This window comes from Anabrus simplex, chromosome 2 (genome assembly GCF_040414725.1).
Source record: "Anabrus simplex isolate iqAnaSimp1 chromosome 2, ASM4041472v1, whole genome shotgun sequence".
Taxonomy (NCBI): Eukaryota; Metazoa; Arthropoda; class Insecta; order Orthoptera; family Tettigoniidae; genus Anabrus; species Anabrus simplex.
In genome coordinates, this window is record NC_090266.1 from 425,480,319 (window position 1) to 425,494,238 (window position 13,920).

The 13,920-nt window shown below is 41.2% G+C and overlaps 1 protein-coding gene across 1 annotated transcript in view; it reads left to right on the forward strand.

The window, feature by feature from the left end:
• The first annotated feature begins 1,594 nt into the window (after nucleotides 1-1,594).
• LOC136864177 (phytanoyl-CoA dioxygenase, peroxisomal) overlaps nucleotides 1,595-13,920 on the forward strand; it is a 42,616-nt gene continuing 30,290 nt past the window's right edge. Inside the window, exon 1 of the mRNA XM_067140833.2 lies at nucleotides 1,595-1,740. The gene's annotated coding sequence lies outside the window, so the exon portion shown is untranslated. The remainder of the gene's footprint in view (nucleotides 1,741-13,920) is intronic.

The following is a 13,920-nucleotide window of genomic DNA, read 5'->3' on the forward strand; positions in this document are numbered from 1 at the left end:
GGGAATCGAACCCGGGCCTCTGGGGGTGGCAGCTAATCACACTAACCACTACACCACAGTGGCGGACATTACATATTATTATTATTATTATTATTATTATTATTATTATTATTATTATTATTATTATTATTATTATTATTATTATTATTATTATTATTATTATTGCTCATTATTTGAGATCGGATTTCTTGGCGGAATTTTAGCGGATTTTTAGTAGTATTTAGCGGATCTTGCAAATATAATTTGGCAACACTGGTTGTAAGGTACTGTCAGCATCAGCACCGATCGAAGGAAAAACTTCGTCCAGAGAGGGATTTGAACACGTACCTCCGAATTGACAGGATTGCGCCATTGGAAGGGATAGTCAAGAAAGAGGGAAGGAAGCGGCCGTGGCCTTATGTTAGGTACCTTACCATCCCGACATTTTGCCTGCAGAAGTTGGAAACTACGGAAAGCCATTGCGAGGATGGCTGAGGAGGAAATCGAACCCCCTCCACTCAATTGACCTCCCGAGGCTGAGTGAACTCCGTTCCAGCCCTCATACTACTTTTCAAATTACGTGGCAGAGCTGGAAATCGAACCCGGGCCTCCGGGGGTGGCAGCTAATCACACTAACCACTGCATCACAGAGGCGTACTCTCTCGCGAGATATCGAATTATGTTCTTCAAATTATTTATCAATGTGACCCACCCTCTAGCCGGCCCCGTGGTGTAGGGGTAGCGTGCCTGCCTCTTACCCGGAGGCCCCGGGTTCGATTCCCGGCCATGTCAGGGATTTTTACCTGGGCCTGAGGGCTGGTTCGAGGTACACTCAGCCTACGTGATTAGAATTAAGGAGCTATCTGACGGTGAGATAGCGGCCCCGGTCTAGAAAGCCAAGAATAACGGCCGAGAGGATTCGTCATACTGACCACACGACACCTCGTAATCTGCAGGCCTTCGGGCTGAGCAGCGGTCGCTTGGTAGGCCAAGGCCCTTCAAGGGCTGTAGTGCCATGGGGTTTGGTTTGGTTTGAACCCACCCTCTAACGCTCATATAGCTGGCTCACGTTGTTTGCTACCACCCTATACATATGTATGCATATGGTTCTTTAAATGTATTTTAATTATTACCGTGGACCCGAAGTGGTTTAAAGAAAACTCTACCCTTGTATTTCACACGACATTATTCTTTGAAAACCGGGCGAGTTAGCCGTGCGGTTAGGGGCGCTCAGCTGTGAGCTTGCATCCGGGAGATAGTGGGTTAGAACCCCACTGTCGGCAGTTTTGAAGATGGTTTTCTGAGATTTCCCATTTTCACACCAGGCAAATGCTGAGGCTGTACCTCAATTAAGGCCACGCCACTTCCTTCCCACTCCTAGGCCTTGCCTATTCTATCGTCGCCATAAGACCTATCTGTGTCGGTGCGACGTAAAAGGAAACCTTTGAACCCTTTGCTCTGTATCTTATAGCCAATAGTACGAAGGAGATAGCCGAATAACATGATATTCGCTTTTACATTAAACTGATAAACACTTTTATTTAATTGTCCACTACAAATTCCAACGCCAATCTCTTATTCCATAAAGTTAGATGTGGTCATCTCCAAGGTCAGAAGGTCTGATATGAAACCAGTTTAGCAACCAGTTTAAGGCTTGAACTTGACAATTGTGATAAAATCAAGTCAGGGTGAACATTATATAAAGCGACCAGGAGCAGATACGTTCCTGTCACTCTGGGAAGGACAACTTAAAATCACCATGTAAGTATGCCGTCTTTTGTTGTTGATTGCAAGTACTGTATATTTCCATAAGTACAATCCAGTTCCAAAGTAACACTAGTTAATAACATTCTTCATCATTTGGTAATTATATATCAAACTTTAGTTTATTCACTTGGCAGTTCTAACAACTCAGTAACAACATTTATTGCATATTTTACATTAAAAAAAAAAAAACAACACCCACTCAAGTTACATCGCGCATAGAGTTGACTTTTACAGAACGAATGCGAGAGACATATGTCAGTAGATGTATTAAAACACCAAAGAACCAATTTTCGGCGTGGAATTCAGCAACTCCCGTGTCTCTTAAAATCTATAGGAAGCAATGGGACGTTAAACACAAATTACTATTTTTATTATTATTATTATTATTATTATTATTATTATTATTATTATTATTATTATTATTATTATTATCCATGGCTGCTGATATTCTATTTCTTTTCATCTCACTTTCGTCGGAGTATTTTTGTTAACAGACGTACATTCATTTGTTTCCCTAGATGTACTTTAAAAGGATCAACGTTCAGGTTTTACTTGTCTATTGATATAATAACATCCTGTTTGAAGTGGAATTCGATCCCCAGGGTCGTAACTTTTCATTTCAAAAATTTCGCACGGATGTATTTTACTCAATAATATTTTTTTTTTTTTTGCTAGGGGCCTTACGTCGCACCGACACAGATAGGTCTTATGGCGACGATGGGATAGGAAAGAGCCAGGAGTTGGAAGGAAGCGGCCGTGGCCTTAATTAAGGTACAGCCCCAGCATTTGCGTGGTGTGAAAGTGGGAAAACCGAGCTCGATAGCTGCAGTCGCTGAAGTGCGGCCAGTATCCAGTATTCGGGAGATAGTAGTTTCGAACCCCACTGTCGGCAGCTCTGAAAGTGGTTTTCCGTGGTTTCCCATTTTCACACCAGGCAAATGCTGGGGCTGTACCTTAATTAAGGCCACGGTCGCTTCCTTCCCACTCCTAGCCCTTCCCTGTCCCATCGTCGCTATAGGGCCTATCTGTGTCGGTGCGACGTGAAGCAACTAGCAAAAAATGGGAAAGCACGGAAAACCATCTTTAGGGCTGCCGACAGTGGGATTCGAACCCACTATCCCCCGGATGCAAGCTCACAGCCGCGCGCCTCTACCCGCACAGCCAACCAATAATATTTTAGTATGAAGTATAGTGGTATGATTTTTTAAATATAACGACACGTAATTATTTATAATATACGGAAGATCAAGAATCCCTTCTTATCTGGTGGCCAGTGGGAGATATTAATGGTAAGAATCTACATTTTTGACCCTTGGTGGAAGATATGTGAGTGATGTGACCAGCACCACGTCCCTATCGAACAAGTGGCTGAGCGGTTTGGGTCACGTAGCTATCAGTTTCAGTTTGCATTCGGGAGACAGTGGGTTTGAACCCCCAATGATGGCAGCCTTGAAGATGGTTTCCCATTTTCACATCGGTCAAATTCTGGGGTTGTACTTTAATTAAGACCTCGATCGCTTCTTTCCCACTCCTCGCCCTTTCCTATCCCATCGTCGCCATAACATGTATCTGTGTGCGACCTAAAGCAACATGCCAAAAAAAAAAAAAAAGATAGCTTCATGTGAAATACTAAAAAGAAAGGTTTCATGTATCTTTTAGCTGTGCTGTGAACAGACCGTCCGATGAGGGTGGGCGGCATCTGCCATGTGTAGGTAACTGCGTGTTATTGTGGTGGAGGATAGTGTTATGTGTGGTGCGTGATTTGCAGGGATGTTGGGGACAGCACAAACACCCAGTCCCCGAGCCGTTGGAATTAACCAATGAAGGTTAAAATCCCCGAGCCGGCCGGGAATCGAACCCGGGACCCTCTGAACCGAAGGCCAGTACGCTGACCATTCAGCCAACGAGTCGGACACTGGCTGTAGTACCCATAATAACGGAACAATCACTTAGCACGAGCATATTGTTCCCAAGATTCTGAGGCACGTAAATGGTATTGCCTCTCTCTGTCAGCCTCTTATCGTCACGTGCTCGCTTTCTTGCTCTCTGTGGCCCTTTGCAGTTTCATATTATTTTGTTTGCATTATTGCTGACCTTGATTTGATCTCTTCTATTCGATATAAGGGAAAGATAATATCGTTTTAATATTAAAAAGTACTGACAGATGTAGGCCAACATAGTCTTAAAAGGTTGCCGGAATTGTTTCTCACTTTTGCCAGTGACCCAGCCACAGACAGTGGTGAAAACTGCTCTGCTATTTTCCGACAAAAACTTCGCTTTCGTATGAGCGCCTCATAGCAGCGATCGAATAGCTAGAATACTATAATGAACCATTGTGTCACGTACCTGTAGTTATAAGGACATGTATGAACCAGAGCAATAACATGCTACCATGAGTTAGAGGTGAGTAGCAACAGAAGGAAAAAAAGCAAATCACAACAAACAGCAGTCAGTGTAGTGTTTTATTGATCAATTTTATGGGATTTCGATATTTTAGGCCTTCACACATTTTAGTTTTCTTAGGACTCTGTGATATTACGGCTTCCAATTTACAGGGAGTTTTTCTTGTCTTATTCTTCAAGCGATCGTTCTTTCGCGATATGTTAATAAGGAATAGGGCCTAATGTTGTTTTTTTATACCTCTCAATAACTACTTTTTGTCGGTTTTCTGAGACGTCGAGGTGCCGGAATTCTGTCCCACAGGAGTCATTTTACGTGCCAGTAAATCTACCAACATGAGGCTGACGTATTTGAGTATCCTCAAATACCACCGGACTGAGCCAGGATCGAACCTGCCAGCGCCTCAACCGTCTGAGCCACTCAGCCCGGCTCACGATATTTTCCTCATTTTAATGGTCATCTTCACAATTTACCTTGTCGATATGGGCTGTTGACCACGCGTTTTTTCACTTTAAGGCCATCACGACAAAAACCTCCACCATCAACACTTAACACGATTAAACACTATTTCCTTGTTAGAGACGCTCGAGGTTGATATGGACTAAGCACAAAGGTCTAAAATCACGAATATCACGGTTATCATAGTCGGTACGGTAAAACTAAAACACATAAATGACGGAAATTATATTTTCTGTAACAGTTGTTAAATAGTATTTATGGGTAGGAATACTAATAACATGAATATTTGCGAATTACATTTTAGGCCTTTTCCTAAACTACAGTTTCACTCAGCGTGAATAACATTATTTATTGCCTGAGCTGTAGTACCTTATTATCAGAATTGGCATACCAATTTTTATTCAAATTTGTTCAATCATTTTCTCGTGGTCCAGCGTTGATATGGACTAAGAACAAAAGTCTATATTCATGAATATCTCTGTTACCTTAGCTGGTACGGTATCATTTTGCAATACATAAGTGATCGGAAATTGTATTTTCTATAACTTTTGTAAAGTAGTATTTATCGATAGGACCACTGATATCATAGATGTTTGAGAATTCATTTTTGGCCTTCCCCTGAACTACAATTTCGCCCAGCATGATTAAAATTATGTATAACCTAAATTGTAGTGCCTTACTCCCCGACTTTGTATACTGATTTTCTTTAAATTCTGTTCAACTATTTTCTCGTGATGCTCGTACAAACAGACAGACAGAGATTACGGGAGATTAAAAACTGCATTTCTTTCCTACTGTGGACACGACCGATGAAGAAATACAATTATTTTTAAATTCTGAGCAATGAAAAGAGAAAACTACTATTTTGTATGATTAAATAAGAGCCCTTTCCTTTCTTCTAGGCTAGCAACTAAGTTGTGTGTCAATCTGGACAAATATTTCGCCCCCCCCCCCTCGTCCTCCCGCCATAAGTTGATGAGGGAGGAGCAAATTTCGTTCTTCCACTGTACAGTAAATTATTAAAACTGGTTTTAAATCAGTTTGTAACTTAACAGTATACAATTAATAATGTTGTCATCTTGCCCCTCTTCCAAGTTGCGACCATGAACTACTCCAGCATCTTTCTTCTTGAAAAGTTCTGTGTATGAATATATATATTCAACTAATAATAGGACTTTTGTACACGTTGCTTTACGTCGCACCGACAGAGACTGGTCTTATGGCGACGATGGGATAGGAAAGGGCTAGGAGTAGGAAGGAACCGGCCGTGGCCTTAAGTAAGGTACAGCCCAAGCATTTGTCTGGTGTGAAAATGGGAAACCACGGAAAACCATTTTCAGGGATGCTGAGAGTGGGGTTCGAACCCATTATCTCCCGAATGCAAGCTCACAGCTGCGCGCCGCTAACCGCACGGCCAATAATAGTTTCACTTCACATCGATTGCTTTAGATTTTAAGATACACCAGGGTTTCAGAATTTTGTCCCACAAGAGTTCTTTAACATGCGGGGGGGGGGGGGAAACGACACGAGGTTGTCGCAATTAATCGACCTCAGATATCACCAATCTCAAACAAGATTGGACCAACTACCTTGGAAACAGAAAACACAACGGCCAATCTATAATTGGGCAATTTATTTATTTATTTATTTATTTGTTTATTTATTTATTTATTAATTTATGTATCATTAACGAATGTCAACGTATAACACGCTGTAAGGCAATGAAAACTACATCAGTCACGTGTACCCGAACGTCATTGGCTCGATAAAAATATTCGTCTCACACTCAATTTAGACGTGAAAATAGTGTAGCTTATACTTGAAGTTATGTAGATATTAATGATACTAAGTTAATTTTATCCAACGAAATATCTACTGCTTAAAGCTGTTACTGGATCCACAGAGCAGCAGCTCGAATGTTGCACCGATGGGAATGAGAATTTACCGGGAAAATGCCCGATTTCCTTCCGAGAGAACGGCATTTTTAAAATAACTTAAGTAATATTAGATGTAAATTATCAGAACAGTAATTCCATCTTTGGCTGGAACTTCCATGATCATTTTGGACTTGAATTTCATTGGATATTAGCTCAAGTCTGAATGGATGAACTTCCACCGTCATATTGTGTTAAATTACAGATGGAATTCTTAGAAACATATTTCGAAAAATCGATTATGATTTTGGTTGTTATGTTTTCTATGTTCTTGAATTATTTTCACAATAACAGTTCAATTATTTTGGTATATTTTGTCTTATAATTTTTCAGAAATATATTCCAGTATCAATGCCAAATTCAAACCACAAATGCCTAGTGTATAATGAATGGATGTTAATATTTGTTATCATTTACCTAAACATAAGAAATAGAACATGTATACGAAAGAAAACTTTTAGCCTAATTTCTTCTTAATTTTTACCCTAAGGAAACACACCACCGAGCGAGTTGGCCGTGCGGTTAGGGGCGCGCAGCTGAGAGCTTGCATTCGGTAGATAGTGGATTCGAACCCCACTGTAGGCAGCCCTGAGTATGGTTTTCCCTGGTTTCCCATTTTCACACCAGGCACATGCTGGGGCTGTACCTTAAGGCCACGGCCGCTTCCTTCCCACTTCTAGCCCTTTCCTATCCCATCGTCTCCATAAGACCTATCTATGTCGGTGTGACGTAGAACATCTTGTACAAAAATGTAAGAAACGTAACAGAGATAAGGTGTATGTTTAGGCAGGTACGAGCAATATGCTGGCTAGTGTGTCATATCAGTTCTACACAGCATAACATTTCGTGCATTAGTGGATCTAGTATCTCTCTCCATAGCCTAGCGTGCCACGATACATATTATAGACACCAGGTAACTCAGATAAGTATTGCACAGGACTGTTGACAAAACTAATCCTGGCCCCTGTAACGAAGGAAGAAGAAGAGTGCAAATACAACGACGATGATAGGTGTTTGGTCTTCAAGAGTTCCTCCGCGTGAGTTTAGCCACCTGACAGACTATGAGATCATCCGATTCCACCAAGAGGTATAAGCTACTCCATTTTACTCCAACTTACTTCCATTATTTATTTTAATTTTGATTTTTTGTCTTCACATTCTGGACGCATTTATCTGCGTGACTTGTTTGCATACAGGAATCGCGGTATGTATGGATAACTGCTACAGAAATGATCATGTGATTGAGGTTCGGTACAGTGCCCACGCTCACTCGTAACAGTCAAAGTTGATACCTATTACAAGTTAAAGTAAAGTAAGCATATTTTCTTGATAATTGTCATATCATCCGGAGGACGGAAAAATACCAGAAGAATGTGCATATCAATCGTTGATGTTCAGTAACTCTAATGACGGCTGTGCACTATAGCCGGAAAAGTGCTCCGAGACTCGAAATCGTACACTACTCCGATATTTCTTTGGCGTCAGGATGAGAATAGTCTCCAATAACTCATCTATGGCTTTTGAGTTCTCGAACGATACGGGAGGCTACACAGGCAGATAAAATAATGAAGAAGGACAATTTCAATTTTATTAAGAAAGAAAAACTCGTTCAGTGGTACTGCCTTCAAAGTACTATGCGTCTTTATTTTTCCTCATTAGGAACATCTGTTTCTAACAACTTAACCAGGTACCACTTAGGAGGACGTTTAGTTAATTTGTTATTATTTAGCGATCTTGAAGATATAAACTTAGTCTACCGCTGTGGTTCGCAAGCCAACTGCATTTTTCATGAGAAGTCTTTCTTTCTTTCTTTCTACAGTATATCAGATTCAACATCGAACTGTTTGAGGAACCATTTATTACCGGTCACAATAAGTAGTGTCTTGAAGCTGATAATCTTATCCAGAATACACCGTGAACATACAGAAGAGAGCCATTTCATCCTTTTTTATTTTGGAATTATTTATGCATTCACTTTATGGTTACACTTAATTTACATTGCACGTTACAAGGAAGTAGTTTTCTTGTATTGTTATTTTAGATTTTTTATTTTACAACTTGCTTTACGTCGCACCTATACAGATAGGTCTTATGGCGACGATGGGAAAGGATAGGATTTCCGTGAATTGCTGGATTCACATTTTCACACAAGGCAAATGCTGGGGCTGTGCGTAGGAAGGAAGCGGCCGTGCCCTTAATTAAGGTACAGCAGTTGAGCGTTAAATTCATTCCCGCGATAGGAATTTTCATCATGGGAAGTATAAAGACCAAATCTCATCATTGGCAGAGGTTAGTCTAAATGTGGCTCTTTCTTAGATTATCCCAGTCTCTCTCCTGACAAACGTTACGACCATTAGATCAGCAATTGTCAGACATTTCCTTCACACATTATTGCATATTAGTATGGTTAGCGAGGTGGTGGTCCAGTATGTATTACTAAATAAAATGGTCGCAACTTCTAATGCACCGAGCTCGATAGCTGCAGTCGCTTAATTGCGGCCAGTATCCAGTATTCGGGAGATAGTAGGTTCGAACCCCACTGTCGGCAGCCCTGAAAATGGTTTTCCGTGGTTTCCCATTTTCACACCAGGCAAATGCTGGGGCTGTACCTTAATTAAGGCCACGGCCGTTTCCTTCCCACTCCTAGCCCTTTCCTGTCCCATTGTCGCCATAAGACCTATCTGTGTCGGCGCGACGTAAAGCAAATATCAAAAAAAAAAAACTTCTAATGCACTGTTGAATAGGACTGGGTGATAATTACTCACCCAGGCCAAAAGTGAAGCCAGCCTGGAGGATAATTCGACAAAATGAAATTTCCTATCTTTGGTGAAGCAACTAGTAGGAAGGCAACTGCTCGTTATTTTCAACGCGGTTCAGGAATAGGTTATCAGTATGATTCAATCTTTGCATGAAGTATCAACGAAATGTAATGGAATTGTACCCATCAGATATTCCCTTATGTGTATAAACATGAGGGATTTCATATCAGTTGAGTGACGTTAACTGGACCTCATACTGCGTCATCCAATGACTCTGTCCTTGACAGGAAGCGTGACTGTGCCACAGGTCAGATCTGATAAAATATGTTCTAGAATAGTGTTGATTGGTTCAAATATAGCTTTCTTCTCGCCATGTTGTTATGTATCGTTATCTAGAACGCCCTTTCCATTCTTAATGAAGATACTTACCATACTGTCTGGTATCGTGGTTCAGCTCCCAACCCCACTTGTATGGGTTCGATTCCCGACTCCGGCACGAAGTTAAGAATAGTTTGAGGAACTGAAGCAGAGTACTCTCAGCCTTAAGTAAGTTAAAATCCTAATTTCAGTTATCCTTGAAGTGCTTTATTAAGTTTTTCATAACTTCAACTATATGCGAATGCTAGGATGACACATAACAAGGAGGCCTCTATCACCTCCTACATAACCGTAGCCCCAACTAACAACAATTACACTTATTAAAGTGCGGAGACTGCCAGTGCAAGCTCCACATCGACACAGGATCAGACAAGACTTCATACACACTGACGGCATATTGTCCTTTCATGAAGCTGCAATACATTTGACACAGTCATGCTTTCGTGTGAAAATTGAGACCTTGTTGAGTAAATCCCGCTTATTTGCTGGACAATTGTTGAAGGGATGAATGAGATGAGTGGTTGGATTAGTGTGGTTACTTCATTTAAGTGTACTTCAGCCATATTAAAATTAAGGGTTTTACTATTACCTATTCTTTTAAATATTACGTTATTACTATTGTTATACTGTACACCTGGAATCAGAAAATACGAATGAGTGGTTGTAAACAATAGTGCGATTTACAGGTATGGCAAGAGAGGAGACATATATTTTATTGTGGTTATGATAGGATAAAGGTGAAGAAAGATAATTTGAAGTTTTACCAGAAAGTATTTCGTGTAGTAGTGAAGCTCCTTAAAATCCAATCAATCAATCAATCAATCAATCAATCAATCAATCAATCAATCAATCAATCAATCAATCAATCAATCAATCAATCAATCAATCAATCAATCAATCAATCAATCAATCAATCAATCAATCAATCAATCAATCAATCAATCAATCAATCAATCAATCAATCAATCAATCAATCAATCAATCAATCAATCAATCAATCAATCAATCAATCAATCAATCAATCAATCAATCAATCAATCAATCAATCAATCAATCAATCAATCAATCAATCAATCAATCAATCAATCAATCAATCAATCAATCAATCAATCAATCAATCAATCAATCAATCAATCAATCAATCAATCAATCAATCAATCAATCAATCAATCAATCAATCAATCAATCAATCAATCAATCAATCAATCAATCAATCAATCAATCAACACTGATCTGCATTTAGGGCAGGTGGCAGATTCCCTATCTGTTGCTTTCCTAGCCTTTTCTTAAATGATTTCAAAGAAATTGGAAAGTTATTGAACATCTCCCTTGGTAAGTTATTTCAATCCCTAAGTCCCCTTCCTATAAATGAATATTTGCCCCAGTTTGTCCTCTTGAATTCCTACTTTATCTTCATATTGTGATCTTTCCTACTTTTAAAGACGCCACTTAAACTGGTTCGTCTACTGATGTCCTCCTACGCCATCTCTCCGCTGACAGCTCGGAACATACCACTTAGTCGAGCAGCTCGTCTTCTTTCTCCCAATTCTTCCCTGCCCAAACTTTGCAACATTTTTGTAACGCTACTCTTTTGTCGGAAATCACTCAGAACAAATCGAGCTGCTTTTCTTTGGGTTTTTTTCCAGTTCTTGAATCAAGTAATCCCGGTGAGGGTCCCATACACTGGAACCATACTTTAGTTGGGGTCTTACCTGAAACTTATATGACCTCTCCTTTACATCCTTACTACAACCCCTAAACACCCCCATAACCATGTGCAGAGACCTGTACCTTTTATTTACAATCCCATTTTTGTGATTACCCCAATGAAGATCTTTCCTTATATTAACACGTAGATACTTACAATGATCCCCAAAGGGAAGTTTCACCCAATCAACGCAGTAATTAAAACCGAGAGGACTTTTCCCATTTGTGAAACTCACAACCTGACACTTAACCCCGTCTGTAGTACCCGTAGGTTGACGGAACAATCACTTAGCACGTGCATATTGTTCCCAAGATTCTGAGGCACGTTAGTGATATTGCCTCTCCCTGTCAGGCTCTTATCGTCACGTGCTCGCTCTCTTGTGAACTGTGGCCCTTTGCAGTTTCATTTTATTTTGTTGACATTATTGCTGATCTTGATTTGGTCTTTTCCTTCCGGTATAAAATAAAGCCAAATATCGGGTAACATTAAAAAATACCGACAGATGTATAAAGTCTTTAAAAGGTTGCCGGGATGATCTCCATAGCAACTTTCTTTACAGTCTATACAGTTAGTTACCGGCTGTTGGGCAACTTACAGACGACTGCCACTGATATTTCCTTTATTTTTCACCGTATCGGAGAAAAGGTGTAGAACTAAAATTGGCCATGAACTATTTTAGAGTAAAACCACCCGTAGCATGGAAATATTGTTCTTCTTCTTCTTTATCTGTTTACGCTCCAGGGTCGGTTTTTTCCTCGGACTCTACCGGCTCAAGGGCAGTGTCCTGAAGCTTCAGGCTCTGGGTCGAGGGTTACAACTGGGGAGGATAACCAGTACCTCGCCCAGGCGGCCTCACCTGCTATGCTGAACAGGGGCCTTGCGGGGGGAAGGGAAGATTGGAAGGGATAGATTAGGAAGAGGGAGGAAGCGGCCGTGGCCTTAAGTTAGGTACTATCCCGGCATTTGCCTGGAGGAGAGGTGAGAAACCACGGAAAAACACTTCCAGGATAGTTGAGGTGGGAATCGAACCCACCTCTACTCAGTTGACCTCCAGAGGCTGAGTGGACCCCTTCCAGGCCTCGTACCACTTTTCAAATTTCGTGGCAGAGCCAGGAATCGAACCCGGGCCTCCGGGGGTGGCAGCTAATGACACTAACCACTACACCACAGACACGGACGGAAATATTGTTCAATCGTGTTAAATGGTGATGCCCCTCCTGGTGAAATGTTTTGAACAACTTATGGCTAAGATACTACTCGACCATCTAAACTGAAATACCACGTTTCATTAAAATCCACCCATTCATTTTCCCGTGATGATTTAATGTCATCGCTACTAATAATAGTCCGGCTCCATGGCTAAATGGTTAGCGTGCTGGCTTTTGGTCAGAGGGGTCCCGGGTTCGATTCCCGGCAGGGTCGGGAATTTCAGCCAACATTGTTTAATTTCGCTGGCACGGGGGATGGGTGCGTATGTCGTCTTCATCATCATTTCATCCTCATCACGGCAGGCAGGTCGTCTACGGGTGTCAAATCGAAAGATCTGCACCTGGCAGGCCGAACATGTCCTCGGACACTCCCGGCACTAAAAGCCATATGCCATTTCATTTCATTTTACTACTAATAATAGACACAGACACACATTAAGCTGAACTCTACATAGGTTATTAGGCCTAGAGTGATGTCAGTGTTCCTGTCAGCACCTCGCGGTTAAAAGCTATGCTACCGGGCGAGTTGGCCGTGCGGTTAGGGGTGCGCGGCTGTGAGCTTGCATCCGTGAGATAGTGGGTTCGTATCCCACTGTCGGCAGCCCTGAAGATGGTTTTCCGTGGTTTCCCATTTTCACACCAGGCAAATGCTGGGGCTGTACCTTAATTAAGGCCACGGCCGCTTCCTTCCCACTCCTAGCCCTTTCCTGTCCCATTGTCGCCATAAGACCTATCTGTGTCGGCGCGACGTAAAGCAAATATCAAAAAAAAAAACTTCTAATGCACTGTTGAATAGGACTGGGTGATAATTACTCACCCAGGCCAAAAGTGAAGCCAGCCTGGAGGATAATTCGACAAAATGAAATTTCCTATCTTTGGTGAAGCAACTAGTAGGAAGGCAACTGCTCGTTATTTTCAACGCGGTTCAGGAATAGGTTATCAGTATGATTCAATCTTTGCATGAAGTATCAACGAAATGTAATGGAATTGTACCCATCAGATATTCCCTTATGTGTATAAACATGAGGGATTTCATATCAGTTGAGTGACGTTAACTGGACCTCATACTGCGTCATCCAATGACTCTGTCCTTGACAGGAAGCGTGACTGTGCCACAGGTCAGATCTGATAAAATATGTTCTAGAATAGTGTTGATTGGTTCAAATATAGCTTTCTTCTCGCCATGTTGTTATGTATCGTTATCTAGAACGCCCTTTCCATTCTTAATGAAGATACTTACCATACTGTCTGGTATCGTGGTTCAGCTCCCAACCCCACTTGTATGGGTTCGATTCCCGACTCCGGCACGAAGTTAAGAATAGTTTGAG